This window comes from Acanthochromis polyacanthus, chromosome 12 (assembly GCF_021347895.1).
Source record: "Acanthochromis polyacanthus isolate Apoly-LR-REF ecotype Palm Island chromosome 12, KAUST_Apoly_ChrSc, whole genome shotgun sequence".
Lineage (NCBI taxonomy): Eukaryota > Metazoa > Chordata > Actinopteri > Pomacentridae > Acanthochromis > Acanthochromis polyacanthus.
Genome location: NC_067124.1, coordinates 12,115,366 through 12,132,278, shown reverse-complemented (window position 1 = coordinate 12,132,278; position 16,913 = coordinate 12,115,366).

The following is a 16,913-nucleotide window of genomic DNA, read 5'->3' as shown; positions in this document are numbered from 1 at the left end:
CATGCTCCACCAGCTGCTAAATGTTCAACCATGTCCACCAAAAGACTAGTTTTGCATTCTGTAAGGGAATAGACAGTTCAATGAACAATGCAAAAATGTTTCATGGAAGTGAGAACTGCAGCATTAGTAATAATTTTTCACATTTCTGAACTATTTTTGTCAGAAAAATACTGAGTCAATTAAGGAAATTTTTACATACAAAATTAGAAAAAGAACACTGGCAAAATAATAAAGCAAAAGTCGCTGCTGATACAGTGAAGCCAAAACAAAATACAGAACATAGTCAGGCATGGACCTCCTGCCATGGAATTTAAAAATACACCAAATAACAGACTGTAACTAACTGTTAGTGATGTTATCCCCAAACATGGTTTAACCTATTTGTTACAGCATTCAGTGAAACAAAAGTAAGAGAACAAAATGTAATGTTGATCGAGGGCTTGTGGGTGAAGCAGTACAGAGAAAAGAGGAGCGAGTGAAGAGAGGATCAGAAGTATAGAACAGAGCATATGTGTGTGTGAGTGAGTGAGAGACTGCAGGGTGGATTAAGGCGACACACTTCCTTTTTTGTTTGTTTGTGTGTGTAAACGCAGTTTTGATGAAATATTAATGGTGCCTTCCAAAATGCCTTGTAAAGGATCCTCTGTCTTTGACTTCTCCATCTGTAGCACCTCAGGTAGGCATTTAGTATGCCTTTCTTTCTGTCATGAGGGAACCGGCAACCCTCCATGTGTCAGACTGTCAGCGCAAATCCGCCGCCACCCCGCCCCCTCCACTACCTCTGTGACACACCTTTAGTCCCACAGTCTGGGAGCCGGCAGCCCCACCCATCCACCTAATCGCCAGCCAACACTCCAGCAACCAAACTTTTTCACAAAGGAAACATTTGTTGTTGCACTTTTATGACAGGCACACATCAAATAAATGATACAATAGAGGACTCGTCTGAGTGACGGATACGTTTTGACATTTCGTTCACATTTCCTGATGGAAATCTTCTTTTCTTCTCGCCAAATAAACTAAGACGTGCTTTCTTCTGAGGTGGATCAGGTTGACGAGGAGCCTGATGATATTGATTGCACTTCAGAGAGTGGCTTGATTGGCAGCTGCCAAGGATCTAAGGCTCTTATCCCACCGGTGCACCCACCCAAGCATCGTCCCAGAGCCACTGCAGAGGAATCAGATACACCGACAGTCCCTCATCTCGCTGCACTTCAGCTAATGCTGCCTGACTGAGGAAGGGTAAATGATAGCACTTGTCGACAAACAAGAGCCTTGCTTGTGGTTTGGCCATGAGAATCTCATGTTGGGGGAAGGAATTGGATTTAGACGGCTAAAACCTCGAACATCCATTGGTGTTTAGTGTCTTGTGTTGATGGCAGACTCTGTGAGCCAGCTGTCAATCAGTCACCCGGTTGTAATTACAAAGGTGAGGCGTCCCACAGTGTCATCATGAGCGGTCAGTCAGACACCCAAAGGCTTCCTGTCACAGGGAATGGCTAATTATAGTTCTTACAATACATGTTGCTGTGGCACGCCGGGCTTCATAATAAGCCTCATTTATAACACAGACGAGCACGTTTCAATCTTGTGACTTGAGGCTGTGGGGCAGGAGCAAAGAAAGAGCACAACATGGAACAAGAACTCCCAAGTTTACAGATCTTTTTTTCTTTCTGTCTTCTTCCACATGTGAGCATGAACACTTGTTCTTGTAATTTATGTGTTTTCAAGAGAGATAGATGAAGTATTTCCCTGCCCCCAAGCCTTATTCAAAGATAGCATTAAAAGTATTTATATATACTTACAAAGAGAGAAAAAAGATGGTGACTGTTGCCCGAGGAGGTATGGTTGTCATAAAAAAAGCTGGGTTGGGATTTGTTGGTGTCACTCAATAAATCAGTGGGAGTTTAATTACCAGCCTGGTGTGGAGGAGCCGTGACAAGCAAAATGTGTGTGTGTGCAACTCTGTGTATGTGTGTTATTGCAGGTTGAGAGTGGAGAAGCTGTGACAGGCACTAGCTCTGTGAGTTAGCATTCCTCCTGGGCCAGACCCTACCAAAAGCCTGACAGGGCAGAGCTACAAACTCACACACCCATACAGGACTGTACCATTCTTCGCAAGAGGGGTGGGATAGGTCTCGGAGACTGAGGGGTCTGCTAACAGCTCAGACTAATCCCCCTCTGTGCCCCGCACACCATCTCCACCTCCTCCTCCTTTTATGAACCGAGCGGGGTAGGAACTTTGGAAGCTAATCTCTGCCCCATAGTCCAGTGCACACCAACTCTGACCCGCAGCCCTATAATCCTGTAACCAGAGAAAAGGGCGAGGGACGTGGGGAGAGGAGAGAGAAAACAAAACAGGGAGACATGAGGAGAGAGAGGGAGGCAGCAGGGGGTGACACATAAGAGAGGAGACATGAAGCGAACAGAGATGTAATGTTACATAAACACGGAACACAGACTCCAAATCATTGCTATACCTTCGCTGACATTTGAATCTTGCTCCTGTGTTGTTATAGATATTACTAACGCATGACTTCAAATTAAATTACCGAGCATTTCATTGAAATTTCTGTGTACAAACACGCTTGTCAGTTGAAGGAAAAGTGACATTTTTGCTTTGGCAATATTGTGAACGGATTCCAATAAAGCCTTGAATTGAACAAGAGGGTGCACCCATTCAGAAAAAGATAGAAAAAAAATAATCAGGAGAAAGTAGCAGGTGGAATAAAAGGGTGGCAGGGAGGCAAACCCAGGTTTGACAGAGGTAAGAGTGGTGACGATAAGCAATAGGTAATGTTTTTCTTCTCCAATTCCCTTTGAGGTAACATCCAACAATTTGAAGGTTCAATGGGCAAGATTACAGTTCTGCTGGAGATGAGTTAAAAATACAGGGTGACTTGTAACACTGTCTGCAGTGAGTGAATGACACACACACACACACACACACACACACACACACACACACACACACACACACACACACACACACACACAGACACCATCAGTGTGCTGCAGTGCTGTGCCTGCTGTTATTGGCTGTTTTCAACTGTAGCACGGATGAAAAGAGTCAGCATTACAGCTGTCAATTCAGATGGAGATCAGGTGGCGAGAATGAATGAGGAGACAGCAGATAGTGGGGCTCTGGTTTGTCTACACACACATGCACACACACAAACACACACAAGACATTAAAGTGTGCATGAATGAATGCATGCAAAGGCATTCGCAGATGCTAACCCTTAAAAATAAATCCTAATTTAAATCCTCTTTTTCAGCCAAAGCATTCTACTGTCACTCGCTGATATTTACTGATCACCATTTTTTGTTCTGATTTTTTTGGAGCGCAAAAACAATGGCAGCTGCAAGGAGAGATATTTGTCTCATCATTCAGCACTTAAAGAATTTTTTTTTGGCAAAGCGAATATCTGCCAATATTTCACACAAGCTTTTCATGTTTTGCAATTGATACAATTCAAAGTGTTCAACAGACACACAGACAGAGAAATTTCCCAAAGAGAGTAATTAATTTCCTGGCACCTCAGTTTGGGAGCTTGTAAGGCAAGTGAAACAATAAGCGTATGAAACAACACTCCACTGTGCTGTAGATTTCAATGCTAACAGACAGATGCCAATCTCTCTCCCTTCCTCTCCCTCTCTCTCCCCATGCTAGACATGTGTGCTAGTTGGCTGAGAGACATTAGCATTTGTTTTACCCCCCATCCCATGTGCTAGAGCCTCAGGCACAACAGTCAAAGAGACACCACCACCTCCCAATATCTCATCTCATCTCTCAGTATGCGCGAGTGTGAATGTGAGACAGAGAGTGTGCTCTACACTCGCACACATAAAAGGCACACACTGTGGATTTTTTTGTGTGCTGTGTGATTTGTACAACTCTGATTTTTCCAATTTGCACGACAATATTCATAAACACTGTGCATTTTACACGCTGCTTTGCTTTGGCAGCACTCTTCTGATAGATATCAGTGCCAGTTGAGACCTCACTTGTGTGTGTTTAAGCCGGTGCATGTCCACAATGTTGGGTGCATGTGTTAGTGCGCCCCCTAGCTCTCAGCTGAGGCCCAGCCCCCCTTTTTTTTCTTCCTCTCTTCCTCCTGCTGTTCCTCTCTTGCCCTACATATCAGTCCCGGAGAGAATAGACCCGTCTAACACCCGGCTTCACAGAGACGCTGTTTTGTCATGTTTTATATCATTCTACTAATGGCAAAAAAAAGCAGGTCCTCTGACTAAAGACTGCGGTATCCCTAAAGATCTCTGGTAACAAATGCTCTGCAAAAAAAAAAAAAAAAAAATGTGACGACTCGCCTTAACTGAGCTCTCTGTTCTAAGCAGCAAAAAGCTCTTGTTTTGTAAACAGTCTGAGAATGGCTGTGTTTTTTTGGTTGGTGTGCTTTTTTGATCCGCATTTGTAATAAAGCAGAAAAAACCGACAGACAAGAGAGAAGAGAGGGAGAAGAGATAGGAAGAAGAGGGAGAGAGAGAAAGAGAGATCCAACAGATGGTAGATTTGGCGAGGCCGCTGCCATGCAGTTTATGTAAAAGCCTGTCTGGAAAGAGCACAGACCCCGAAGCATCTCTCACATATTGAGGAGTCACAATCATGGCCAGGCTGCAAAGTGAGATGCCCCTAATGTTGGTCATTACCGAAATACTACTGTGTTTCTTTATTCCATCACCTGGGAGAGTTTAGCAAATGAGAATATTGTTTCATGGCGTTAAATTATTGGATAATATTAAATCACCATAAGACTCCAGAGTTCCAAAATGGAGTATAAGTGGGTTAAACAAGTTGTGTGTCTTGCATGTTCATTTAAAAAGCAAATTGTGCACACTAAAAAACCTAATATGACTCACACAAACTACAATTTGGGGATTTTTCTTCATTCGCACTATGCATAATAGCTTTCAAAACTAACTACAAGAAGTTATCATTTTCATCAGTTCATCTGCTGATTATTTTTCTGTGCAGCATTTTTAAAAGGCCGTTATCTTCAACCAGCGTTTGAGGGGTTGGATCGAGAGTATGTTTTTCAATCCTTTTGCTTCAAAACTGATTTAAATCAATTATTGTTTTATCAAAGCAGTTGGTAATAGTTTGGTTGGAATGCTCTTTTTTTCATTTGGTTTCAGGTTCAACAGAAACTCCAATAAACGTCCCCAAATGACCCATGTTATTGTTTTCAAATAATGATATAATTTGTTTGAATATTTGAGATGACAGTATTGTCGGCCAGTGACAAAATGTTTTGACACACATCCTCTCTCACACACCCACACCCACACACACACACACACACACACCCATAGCCCCAAAATGACCTATTTGTGAGCATGTGTGACCTGCGACTGTCGATCAGTGCAAATTTGTGAGGCAATGAAGCATGCAGGAAAGTCCCGTCAGAGCAGAGGCTAGACATCACCCTCATCTCCTCAGCCCACAGTAAGAGTGTGTGTGTGTGTGTGTGTGTGTGTGTGTGTGTGTGTGTGTGTGTGTGTGTGTGTGTGTGTGTGTGTGTGTGTGTGTGGGTGGGTGGGGGGGGGGTGTATGAGGGGGTGATGGGGCAGCGTGGAAAAAGGCACCATGAATGTAAAAAAGCAAAGGGGAAGTGAGGATGTAAGAAGGGCAAGTGAGGAAGAGGAGCGGTAGAACTCTGCCACAGCCAGTGAAGCTCATCAAACAGTGTGATTTAATGTCATCTGCCGGCTCGCTAAAACCCCCTCTATCCCTGAAACGCTGAAAAAAAAGGACTTCTATTCAAGCCGGCATATTTTTATTCCTCCTCTTCTCTCTCATTTCACATGGGCTGCAGATGCCTTAATTGTGCTCGCTCTTCAAGGCAGCCTTTTCACTTGCTCTTGATAAGTCTTTGATATTCTGTGCTTCACTAATTGTAGTCGCTGCAGTACATCTATCTTTTTTCAATTTCCTGATAATTAGCCTCTAACTCTTTCATCTGTCTTTTCAAGTGCACTAAATCTCCTTCTCTAATGAAAGTTACACTGAACCCAACAAGGTTGACGGCTGGTAAAGAAAGAAGAAAAAAAAAAAGAAAAAACACTGACATCTCTCTCCCTCTATCTCTCTCCCTCTCTCTCTCTCGCCGTGGGCAGGCCCTGTCCTTGGGTTTCTAACGTGAAAATATTCAACCAAAAGAACACAGGAGCCGTTTAATAAGAACATGCTTCAAAATGACTCCGGTTTAATGGATAGGAGATGTGAGGTGAGCGGAAGAGCTAACCTGGAGCGATCTGCTAAAAAGATCAAAAAACTCAGAAATCACTCAAAGCCACCGCTGCACTCCCAAAAGACTGCAGTCATATCGAGAGGCTCGGAGTAATGAGCTAGATTGAAATATTACTGAGAAGGAGAGGGGGGAGTGGAGGGGGGTATGTTATGTATATGATAACATATTAGCACAGCATCATCTGAGTGTGACAGCCGAGTTTGTACTCCAGAGCCCACCCTCAACTTCTAGCTTTGGCAAAAAAAAATTAAGACGTATTCTTCCTGCGTATTCAAAAGCAGAAATCAGAGCAGCAAGGATAAAAAAGCAAAGAGAGGTAGGCTGAGATAAAGGCTATTTGAAGTACAAGGAGTGTTGCTCTAATAGTTTTATGTCTTTTGATTCAGTGTTTCGATGGTGGAAATGTGTTATTGAGAGCTTTGCTAAGAGTAAAAGCAGACACGGACACGGCGCAAGAGGAGAGCAGAGAGGAGGAGAAGAAAAAACAGGCATCAAAATTGATTTTTCAATCATGCTTGCTGTTTCAAGAGGGCGTCACATGTTCTAATGACCTCATCCCTCTTGTAGTGATGTGAGTTATTTCACACCGGGCCATTTTAAACTAAGAGGAGTAAGGTGGGAGGGTGGGAGTTGTGTGGGTGGTGGTGGTGGTGGTGGGGTTAGTGCTGCCGCTAAGTAGGGCTCAAAGCGGTGAGGGGTAGTAAAGAGGAGAGGCGGGGTGGGCTAAGGGAATGGTTAACAGGGTCATTTAGATTGGATGGGAGATCGATACTGAGAGGTAGAGAGGAGGTGCATCTCTGTCACTGTGATGTGTGGCTTCTGTGTGATTGTTCTGCAGATTACGTACAAGGGAGGGGAAAAAGAAAAAGGAAGTGCTGTCTGTGTGTGTGTGTGTGTGTGTGTGTGTGTGTGTGTGTGTGTGCGCGCGTGCGTGCGCACGCTGGGAACAATCATGTCATCGTCCTCCAGTGATTTAAAACACATTTCATGTTTTTTTTTGTTTGATATTCTATCCCTGCAGAGGAGAAAATGAAATGCACTGTGCAGTGAATGTTAAGCTTATCAGTTTTCTTTAAAGATTATCCCTCTTTCTTTTTTAGTTGGGGGTGCGGAAAAGTCACTGACACTGAGATGATGTCCAGTGACCAGTCTATCCAGGTATCTAAAGGCAGATCTGATGACGAGATGTAAATTAAATCAGGTCCGCTGATAAAATACCTGTCGTCAAATGTGATACGACAGCTGACAAGTAGCTTTTTCAGGATGAGGGGTCACAGGTTGAAAGCCAGAATTAGACAATTTGGTAATACAGTATGCTCCTTCTCTGCTCCAATGACTGCAAAGATGCTTTTGAGCAAATCTCTAAACTAAGTTACATGAAAAAAATGGTAACTTGACCTCTGATTTTGTTGGTCACAGACTGAAACTGGCAATATGCGGGTATTGATAATGCATGACTGGAACGCTTAGAGGAGGAATATGTTAATGCATGTGAGGCAGATCAAAAGTCATTAAACTGTTGTGCTATGCCTGAGTTTTGAATATAGTGCTTATGTGTGTGTTTTTCTTCTCATGTTGCGGTGCGTTTGTTTGTGCATGTCTTCCTGTTGCATGCAGCAGTTTGTGCTCCAGTGCTGCCAGCAGCATTTCCTGCAGCATCCTTCGCAGTAAGCATGTAAGGACTGGAGTGTTCACACAGCATCAGCAGAAGGAAAAAAATAGAAGAGGATCATAGCAGGAAGCAGATTTCTTCATAATGTGATTTCCCACATTCAAGCTGGTATTTTTCTAACTTAGTTGACACAAGTGCAGCTGTTTACAGAATTTCACATGTATTTTAAAATCTTTAAATGTTTAAATGCTGTAAATATTGTCAATAACTTTAGTGATATGACATAAGATAAAACTAGCATGCAGTGTAACTAGTTTATCATGTGCAGAGTCAACAAAATATTAAAAATCTTTTTTCATCCCCCAAATGTTTGTTGGATAATGTCTGAGATTTTAGGTAAGCTGTTGATGAGCATTGTTCATGTTAGTTCTCTGAAATCCAAAGCATAAGTGATAATGAAACAAGCCATTCAAATTTAAGACTTTAAAGTTACTTTATGATATTTTTTAGAATCATAACAGTGTGTTGCCTGGGCCTGGGATCTTTCTGCATGGAGTTTACATGTTCTCTCTGTGCATGTGTGGGTTTTCTCCGGGTTCTCCAGCTTCCTCCCACAGTCCAAAAAATATGCTGAGGTTAACTGGTGATTCTAAATTGTCCGTAGGTATGAATGTGAGTGTGCTTGTTTGTCTCTATGGAGGTAGCTGGAGGATAACACACCGGAGAGAGTCATGTATAGCCCTGTGATAGACTAGTGACCTGTCCAGGTGTTCCCTCCTTTCTCCCTAAGTCAGCTTTGATAGACTTCAGCCCCACTGTGACCCTAATGAGGATAAAGAGTTATATAGATAAGGGATGGAATGGATAATAGTCCTCCAACCATGTGCAGTAACAATCATCACAACTTACATTGTCTAGATATGATCTCAGAATAATACAAAAAAATAAATTTCTATGTGAAAAGCTGCTTTGCATCACTTTATTTTTAATTAGAAATGTATTTCTCCCCTTTTCTGTGAGTAGCCATAGGCCAGCTATGAATCGCTGCTTGAAAATATGCACTTAATGAATCTAGAGCACTAGCATTTCAATGATAGAAAGACTGTCATGGAAAACAAACAAAATAAATCAAGCAGTACCTCAGTGTTCCCTGTAGGGACACTGTGTGCTCTTTGGGCTTCACAGAGGTCAGAGGTCAGGGTCAGCAGCAGAGCAGCTTGTAAGGACTCAGTGTGTTGATCAAAGGCCCGTCTGCAGGCAGGATGCCTGCTGACACAGCTGCTTAGATCCAACTGAAGGACATTCTCTGTAAACACATGAAGAAAAACACAACGCACTAACTGACTCTCTGTTTCTATGTTTCTCTGTTTGTTCCTACTTGTTCTGTGTGGCCTCGACTTTATGGTTGAAAAGCCTGAGAATGATGTGGAAGGAAAAGAAAGTAATTGTTTTAACAGCTAATACACAGTTTCTGTATTTACAGAGCAAGATGGAGACATGTCTGTAAAACCATGGAGCACTCATAAAGCTGTTTTTTTAAGTGTGCTGCCCACAGTTGTCAGTTGTCAGTCTCAGTTTTGGTAGTTATCAGCTACACTCCTGCAAATGGTCACTTTTTAATGCAGCCTGGAGTTCTGCTGAAAACTGGATTTTTTTGTATGCACAGTGGACATGGAAACATCTGCAAAGATTCAAAATTCATCTACTGATGAGCTAAAGGGCATCAGACTGAATGTGGTGAAGGAGGCATGGGGTTAATTTCTTGAGAAGCCACTGTTTAATGTAGAATTTTGTAGTTTGCCTTCCTGGTAAAATACGTTTTATAAAAAAATCCGAACATAACCAGTTAAATTCATTCACACTTAATATCATGCAAATGACACACAGTTACAGGATCATGTAAACCTTTGAAATGTGTTTTCTTAGATCATATAGTATCTTCTCCAATATCATGTTCCTAAAGGCTTAATCTGTTGGTAGGGCTTGTTATTTTTTCTCAGCCCCTCCCATATCTCTGCTAAAGTGGCTCAGCTCCTAAATCAAAATAGCAGGAGGAGGAGAATATCGAGGAGTGGGGGTAACAGGAAACACAGCTCTCATCTCTTAAACTCTCTCTCTCCTTGTTTTGAAGACTTGGATGTGACATATTTAGTTTTTTTTATGCTTGTCCTTCTGCTTGTGCTGGGATGTGGGAGGCGGATCAGATATCAGTGCCTTGGGTGTTCGCCAGCGCCGCTCGTTCATCACGGGCCGCCCTCCCTCCCTCCAGGGCTTCTGGGAAACGATGGACGGACGGAGGGATGGACGGCCAGGGATGACAGGTGTTCTTTTTCCAAAAAAAACTCCACCAAAAACAAGAAAAAACACAGCTATCAGATGCTCAAAACTCCAGCTCCCTCACGATCATAATTTGATACAGGTTCCTGCAGCTCATTAGTGAATCTGGATCAGAATGCTCTTTTATCATTCCCTTCGTTTTTTTTTTGTTTTTTTTTTGTATTTTACAATAAAAGTGTCCGACCACAGCAGGGATAAGTTCTGGCATTAGTTGACCATTTATTTTCATCATATTGCACAGTGTTTGTGGTTTTGGAAGTCCGGCGTGTTACTCAGTACACAAACTCAACCCGTGTCTACTGCTATAATGAGGCTTTTTTGGGGGACTTAACTTTGAGGGACTCTGCAGGGACTCTGGCAAAGTCTGTGACTGTGATGTCATTTGCAGCTGAAACTTTGTGACCTGCTCATATCAATGATATTTCTGGGGACTAAAGATGTTATTATCTGGTCAGTGTGATGAAGTCATGTCAGAAAGCATTTTCAGTTTGAAGGGAACACTGCTCCCTATGGTTCACTTGTTAAAACTTTGCCATTTTTTTTCCCTGCAGTGATGAAAAATGAACTAAATTATAGCTTAAAAATCCCCAAGATATCAAAGCAGCTGTTTTTAACTGTTAAAAGTGATTTTTAAAAAAACATGACACAGAGGACAAAAATCAAACGAGAGCTTATGACAGCTTTGATTGACAGTTTTCAACGGTGATTTTCCCACGTGTAGACAATCTGCGTTTGATGATACCAGATAAGTCGACATGCTGAAATGTCTGCCGGATTCTTTGGAACATCTTGGAGAAGCATGATGAAATATGACACATTCATTTCAAGTCTGACACGAGGTCAAACTGTGTTAAACACACAGAGCTGACAACACCTGGTTGACAACTTGCCTGCCAAATGTCTGCTTCCAAACTGACATATTGTATAAAGTCACCACTCGGGTGCATAATGTGCTGACAGTGTTCTGTAACCTTCAACCACGGGGTTTAAATGGAAAGCATGTGTGTACGCAAGCTGCAGGAGAAACTCATGCTAAAGGGCAGCAAACACTCATATCTACATCCTATTATCTGTTGATAAGGCACCACACAATCGTGCAGTAATTAACTTACCGTACGGACGGTTTCGTAAAAAGTGTGTTGTGAAAAGTACAGTGTGAAATGTTGTGATGCTTTGTCACCGGGTGAACATGACAGCTCAGGATGATGTGAACACTGAGCGGCTACAAGAAAGAAAAAAAAAAGCGAGCTGTGCATGTCACGGCTTGATGGATAATTTTGTTGCTCATTTTTGTGCTAACTTGGAATTTCTCAGGCCCCTCGAAAGACACAGTAATTCAGACTAGCGAATAACAACTCGAGTGTCAAACTGAACTTTTGAGGACAAATAGCTGCATTTACTGTACGCCTTTTTTTTTTCACCCACAGTTTTATTTGAGCTAATTTAATTTCTTTCTCAAGGGCGGGAAAACTAGCTGCCTCTTCGAACTTTCAGAGTATGTAATTTGGTGTAAAACAGTAGCACTTTAGGCGTTCTCCACCAGTGAAATTAAATGGGACCCTGCGGGGTTGTGTTGTGGGGTATTAAGTAATGTTTATTGATGTTTATTCTCCGAGGGAGCCGCATGAAAAAAAAATCACTCTTCAGCTTTGATTAATTTCCCCCCTTGCTCCACGTAAACGATGAAGCTGAAGCAAAATCGCTCTTTAGCCATGACTAAGAGAGACTACAAGTTGAGCATCTCTCTTTAAAAACCCCTCATGCTGTTTTATGTAAAAAATGGACTGTGACCATGAGGATTTTTTACTTTTTTGTTGAATGATGACTAGAAGCCCGCAGCACGATACATCACCTATGAATTTGAACAGCTGGTATGTCTTCTTTTTGCTTTTTGTTGATGGAATTCACATTCAACAAGACACTGGCCTGAGTTGGGGCAAATTCCATTTTGTTTTGTCATTACGGCGAAGGCAAAACATCAAATCAATGTTGCCAGATTGTTTGATGCCATCAAAACAGATTCATTTAGTGTTTTATGGGATTTGTTTGCAATGAAGCTCCTTTATTTGGCAGTTTTTGATGAGAAATTTTATTAGAAGCAGGAATTATAGTTAATTAGACGCCAGGGTAAAAGAGAAATGCAAACAAATGTGTGATTTTTTAATTGTTTTACGGGATAGGAAAGCTTCTTTAGCGCCTTTATTCACTTCCTTCAGGTTCACAGGAATATCTGAAGTGGAGCTACTGTTTGTTTCCTCTTTGAATCACCTTTTCCTAAGTGTTCCTGTGTGTTTCTGCTTGGCTGGCTGCAGGACTGACACCTCTCCCCAGATCCAAGCATGTTCAGTCGCCATCCTGCTTGCCCCCTGTGCCAGCCTGTCATCTTGCCTAACCCATCACTCTCTCACAGCACAACAAGTCCCTACTGTCACACACACACACACACACACACACACACACACACACACACACACACACACACACACACACACACACACACACACACACACACACACACACACACATACACTGGAGGTAACTTCTCCTCTTCACTCAATGATAATATAAAATGAAAGGCTTAAAGAAAACAATGACAGTGTTGCTATGACAACTTCAGGCTGATGCCATACATTTTGATCCGTTTTTTTCCCCTACTCTGCTCTTTAGCACAAATATGCATCGAGACAAACTTTTCAACTTGTGTATAATATAGAGATAATGCACAGATACATGTTGAGCACCACTTGTAAGGCAAATATTCTGTAACCTTGCTGTCTTTTATATACCGACCACTCAATGCTCCTCGTTCGTTATTTGTGGTAAAAGGTCTTATTTGATGTAAGGTATAAGCGATGAGAGGCTGCGCTTTACACTGAATTTAAAGAGCTAAGAGGTACTGTTAGGCATGATGCGAAGCAGAATCAAGCCCTGGAAGCTGTTTTAAAATCACTGTGAAGCACTGCATTGAGTGGCCTTTTGCTTTTATAAAATGACTATACTCTGGTGCTATTCTTCTCTGGTATATTTCATGACAGGATTCATTAGCATGACTGTGCTGGACGTTTATTAAAATGCAATCTAAGTCTCTGTTTAGCAAGATTTGACTGCAGTTTGATCACATATTTGTTGCTAAATGCTGTATTTGTATTGCTATTATTAAAACATTTGTGTTTATATTATCAAATTCAAACCTAATATTAATCAAATTACAAGTAACAAGTAATGGGAGCATACAATTTCTGATCATTGATTTTACATTGCCAAATAAAAAATGCATTATCAATCATAGACTATAACATTACTAAACGAGAAAAGCACTCAGAGAGCGCAGTACTCCACCAAGGCTGCTCAGTCAATGTATGATTTCCAGTGGATGAAATCTTTAAAAAAATTTGTGGTCCAGAACAGTTGATTTGCAGTAGAATCGCAATCATGTGATCGTCAGCAGGCAGCTGACATAGTATTCACTTGTTGTCATGGTTACAGTGGCTGTGCCACTGTCTCGCAGTGATACAGAAATCTTTCACAAATCCATGGATCCGGACTATAAGCCGCATCACTGCCAAAATCAAATCACTTGGTCCTTGTGTCATTTCTGACCTTCCCTGAAAATTTCATCCAAATCTGTTTGTCCATATTTGAGTAATGTTGCTAACAGACAGACGGACAGACAGACAGACAGACAAACGTACGCCGATCGTCACATAACTTGCTTCTTGGCAAAATAATAATGAGATTTGTGGGTAAAATATGCAATTTCTGATTATTGGCTGTCTATCGATCTATCGATCTACAGCCAATAGATCGATAGATCCTCGTCAGTGTATAAATCTTCTGAATCGAGAACTGATGATTGCAATGCAACAAATCCATTCTTATAACCACCTTTTTATGAATAAACATTTTGGGAGTGCTGGCTTTCTTCTTTTTCTTTTGCCTTATAATGTTTGTCTGCAAAAACATCTACTGTCTTTCTCTCCTGAATTTGTATTCCTTAACCTGCTGCTTCATTTGTATTAGAACATCATGTCATCCATCTGCAGGTGAAAAGGAACCCACATGGCTAGCACTGGCATATTTGGTAAATGTTGAGTAATGTGTGTTGTACGTGTCAATAAAGAAAATAAAGAAAAGAGTGACTGGTACGTTCTGCCACGATGCTGCTGAGCCTGCAGCAGATGCTCCCTCCTAAATCTCAAACATGCACACATGAACTGGAAGGCCAGACAATAGCAGACAGCTGTGGTTGTGAGAGGCCAAACCTGCTAATGACCCCCTGTCATATTCATTAGGGAGCCTCGTCAGTGTCCGCATGGCTGCAGTGATTGCCGGGCAGTTTACCTCCTGTCACTAACGTCTCATAGACACTTACACCAGTGTTGGTGCTTACAGGTGCTTTTCCTTCATCCTTATTTACCATTAAGAATTAACAAATGTTTTACCTTTGAACCCTACAACTGTTTCTGGGTGTTTGATTTGCTCTTGTCACATTTTTTTTCTGACTGTGGGTTAATGTAAAGTCCTGTCCCTTTAAGGAAACAATACAACCACGGCTACAGGTAGAGAGAACTCGGAAATGTGTTTTGCATTAAAGTTAGGATGCAATAAATCATTTTAAAAAGGGAGAAAAGAAAGTTTTGTTATTTGTTTATGTATGTCTTTGTTATTTATTTCGTAAAAAAATTTGAAAAAATATCTGGAATCAACATGTACAAGAGTCATTCCAGAACGGGAGGGCATCAGATTTCAAATAATCCATCTACAAAATACTTAAACATGCAGTTGTTGTGTAAATTTACTCGTACCGACACCAAATCTAAAAAAAATAAAAAATAAAAAAAATAGGAGAAAAGAATGTATGTTTGAAAACACTTAAAATACCAAATAAGTCTGGAGGTCCCCCTAAAATGTCAATTTTCTGTTGTCCCACCACTATGATGACCAAATTGAATCTCAAATAAAGCAATTCAAGTGAAATTTAAATCTTCTTTATTTTTGGTTGTTTTATTCATTGATGGCTCTTGAAATTTTGAGAACATTTTTGAGTCAACATAATATTTTAAATAATTATTAACCATGAACCCTTTGTAGCTGGTAGAAGAAGAGGAAAACAGTGAATCACATGAAATGTGAACAGCAAACCTCAGCAAACAGTTTTCCAAAAAAAAAATAGGTAGATTGAAGTTATGTCCTCTCTACTATTTTTCATATTTTCACAACATAGTCAACCTTCATTAAATGTCTGACTCTACCTCATGCACACTGATATGCATATTATCAGGAGAAGACAAATTGTTTTTGCCTTTTCCTTTACTTTTTCCACAAGTAAGTTTGTCCTCTTGGTCAGCAGCAACAACTAGCTAAATATCTATCTTCTACTCCTGAAAAAAAGCAAACATTAGCATGGATTAGCAACCCTGTTACTGTGATTAGAGTAGGGTTAACAAACAACAAATAAAACATGGAATAAAAATGGTACCACTGATGTGTAAGCTAAGCCAATCAAGCCTTTGATTTATTACCTATAACTGATGAATATGTAGCAGAATATTGTTAAAGAGACAGTTTATTTTTTCAGAAATTGTGAAGCTTAAATGTCCTCCAATTCTGGAATGATCCACAACATGTTTCCAAGAAACAATTGTGGTTTTTCTATTAATATTTCACTACTTACTTAGTTGTCTGCACATTCACTGTAGACTTGCTGAAAACTTATCTTATGTAGTATTTTTGAGTGATGCTGCATTTATTTTATTAATTAAGTATGTTTATTTTGCTCCCAGTGTCACACATTTGTTGCCATACTTCTCTAATATCTGTATTTCTGCAGTTTATCAGAAAAGGTCCCAGAATCTGCTGGTTGCAGCTGAGTCACTCACGGCTTCTCAGTTGTGCTGTGAGGCACAGAACTTTTTGTTTTTTAAAGGATCTGGTACAAATGGTTTATTTGTAGAGTGAAGTGATTTTAAAGAAATATTACAATTTAAGTTTAGATTTAGATCATTTTCTAGACGTAACAGCACGTCACAGAGGATTATTTCAAAGACTGCTGGGAGGTTGAAAATCTGGTAATTCTTTCTGTTTTTGCAGTTTCCTTCTCCGATAAGAGCTGTAATCTTGACATTCTTTTGAAGATAACAATCCTTTTAAATCCACTGGCAAAATTTGGTGTATAGAAGGTTAATATGAACTTTCTTTTCCTTAAAAAAGAAAAAAAAATCAGATGTATTTTTAGAGAGATTTGTTTGCCTTATAAGACCTCCTTGTCCTTGTACTTGCATAATGGTAAGTAACCTCTTCTACACCACAAAAGGAAACAGTGAAGACAGTGGCTCAGTAACTGCAGTACAAAGTCAGACTCCACAGCAAGTGAAACGGCACCACAACCCACTTGAAGAGATTTTCAAACTATTCATTTGATAGAGGAAGAGAAAAAGTGCTAGTTGATGCATTATTTCTTGCAGAAGAGAGTTGCATCAGTCCTTCCACTTCTGACTGAAGTCAATAAGAGCCATGTTGCCTCATACTGTCCCTTCTCCCTAACCCTCAGCACATTGCATTGTGGGATATCCTATTGGTTTGTCTTCCTCTGCTGCTTGTCTGTTGGTTGTCTGAGCGTCAGCCTTGTCCATGTTATGTTCTGCTGTTTCTCTCTCTGCCCCAAAAGAATGACGGGGCTGTGAAAGGCCCGGCTG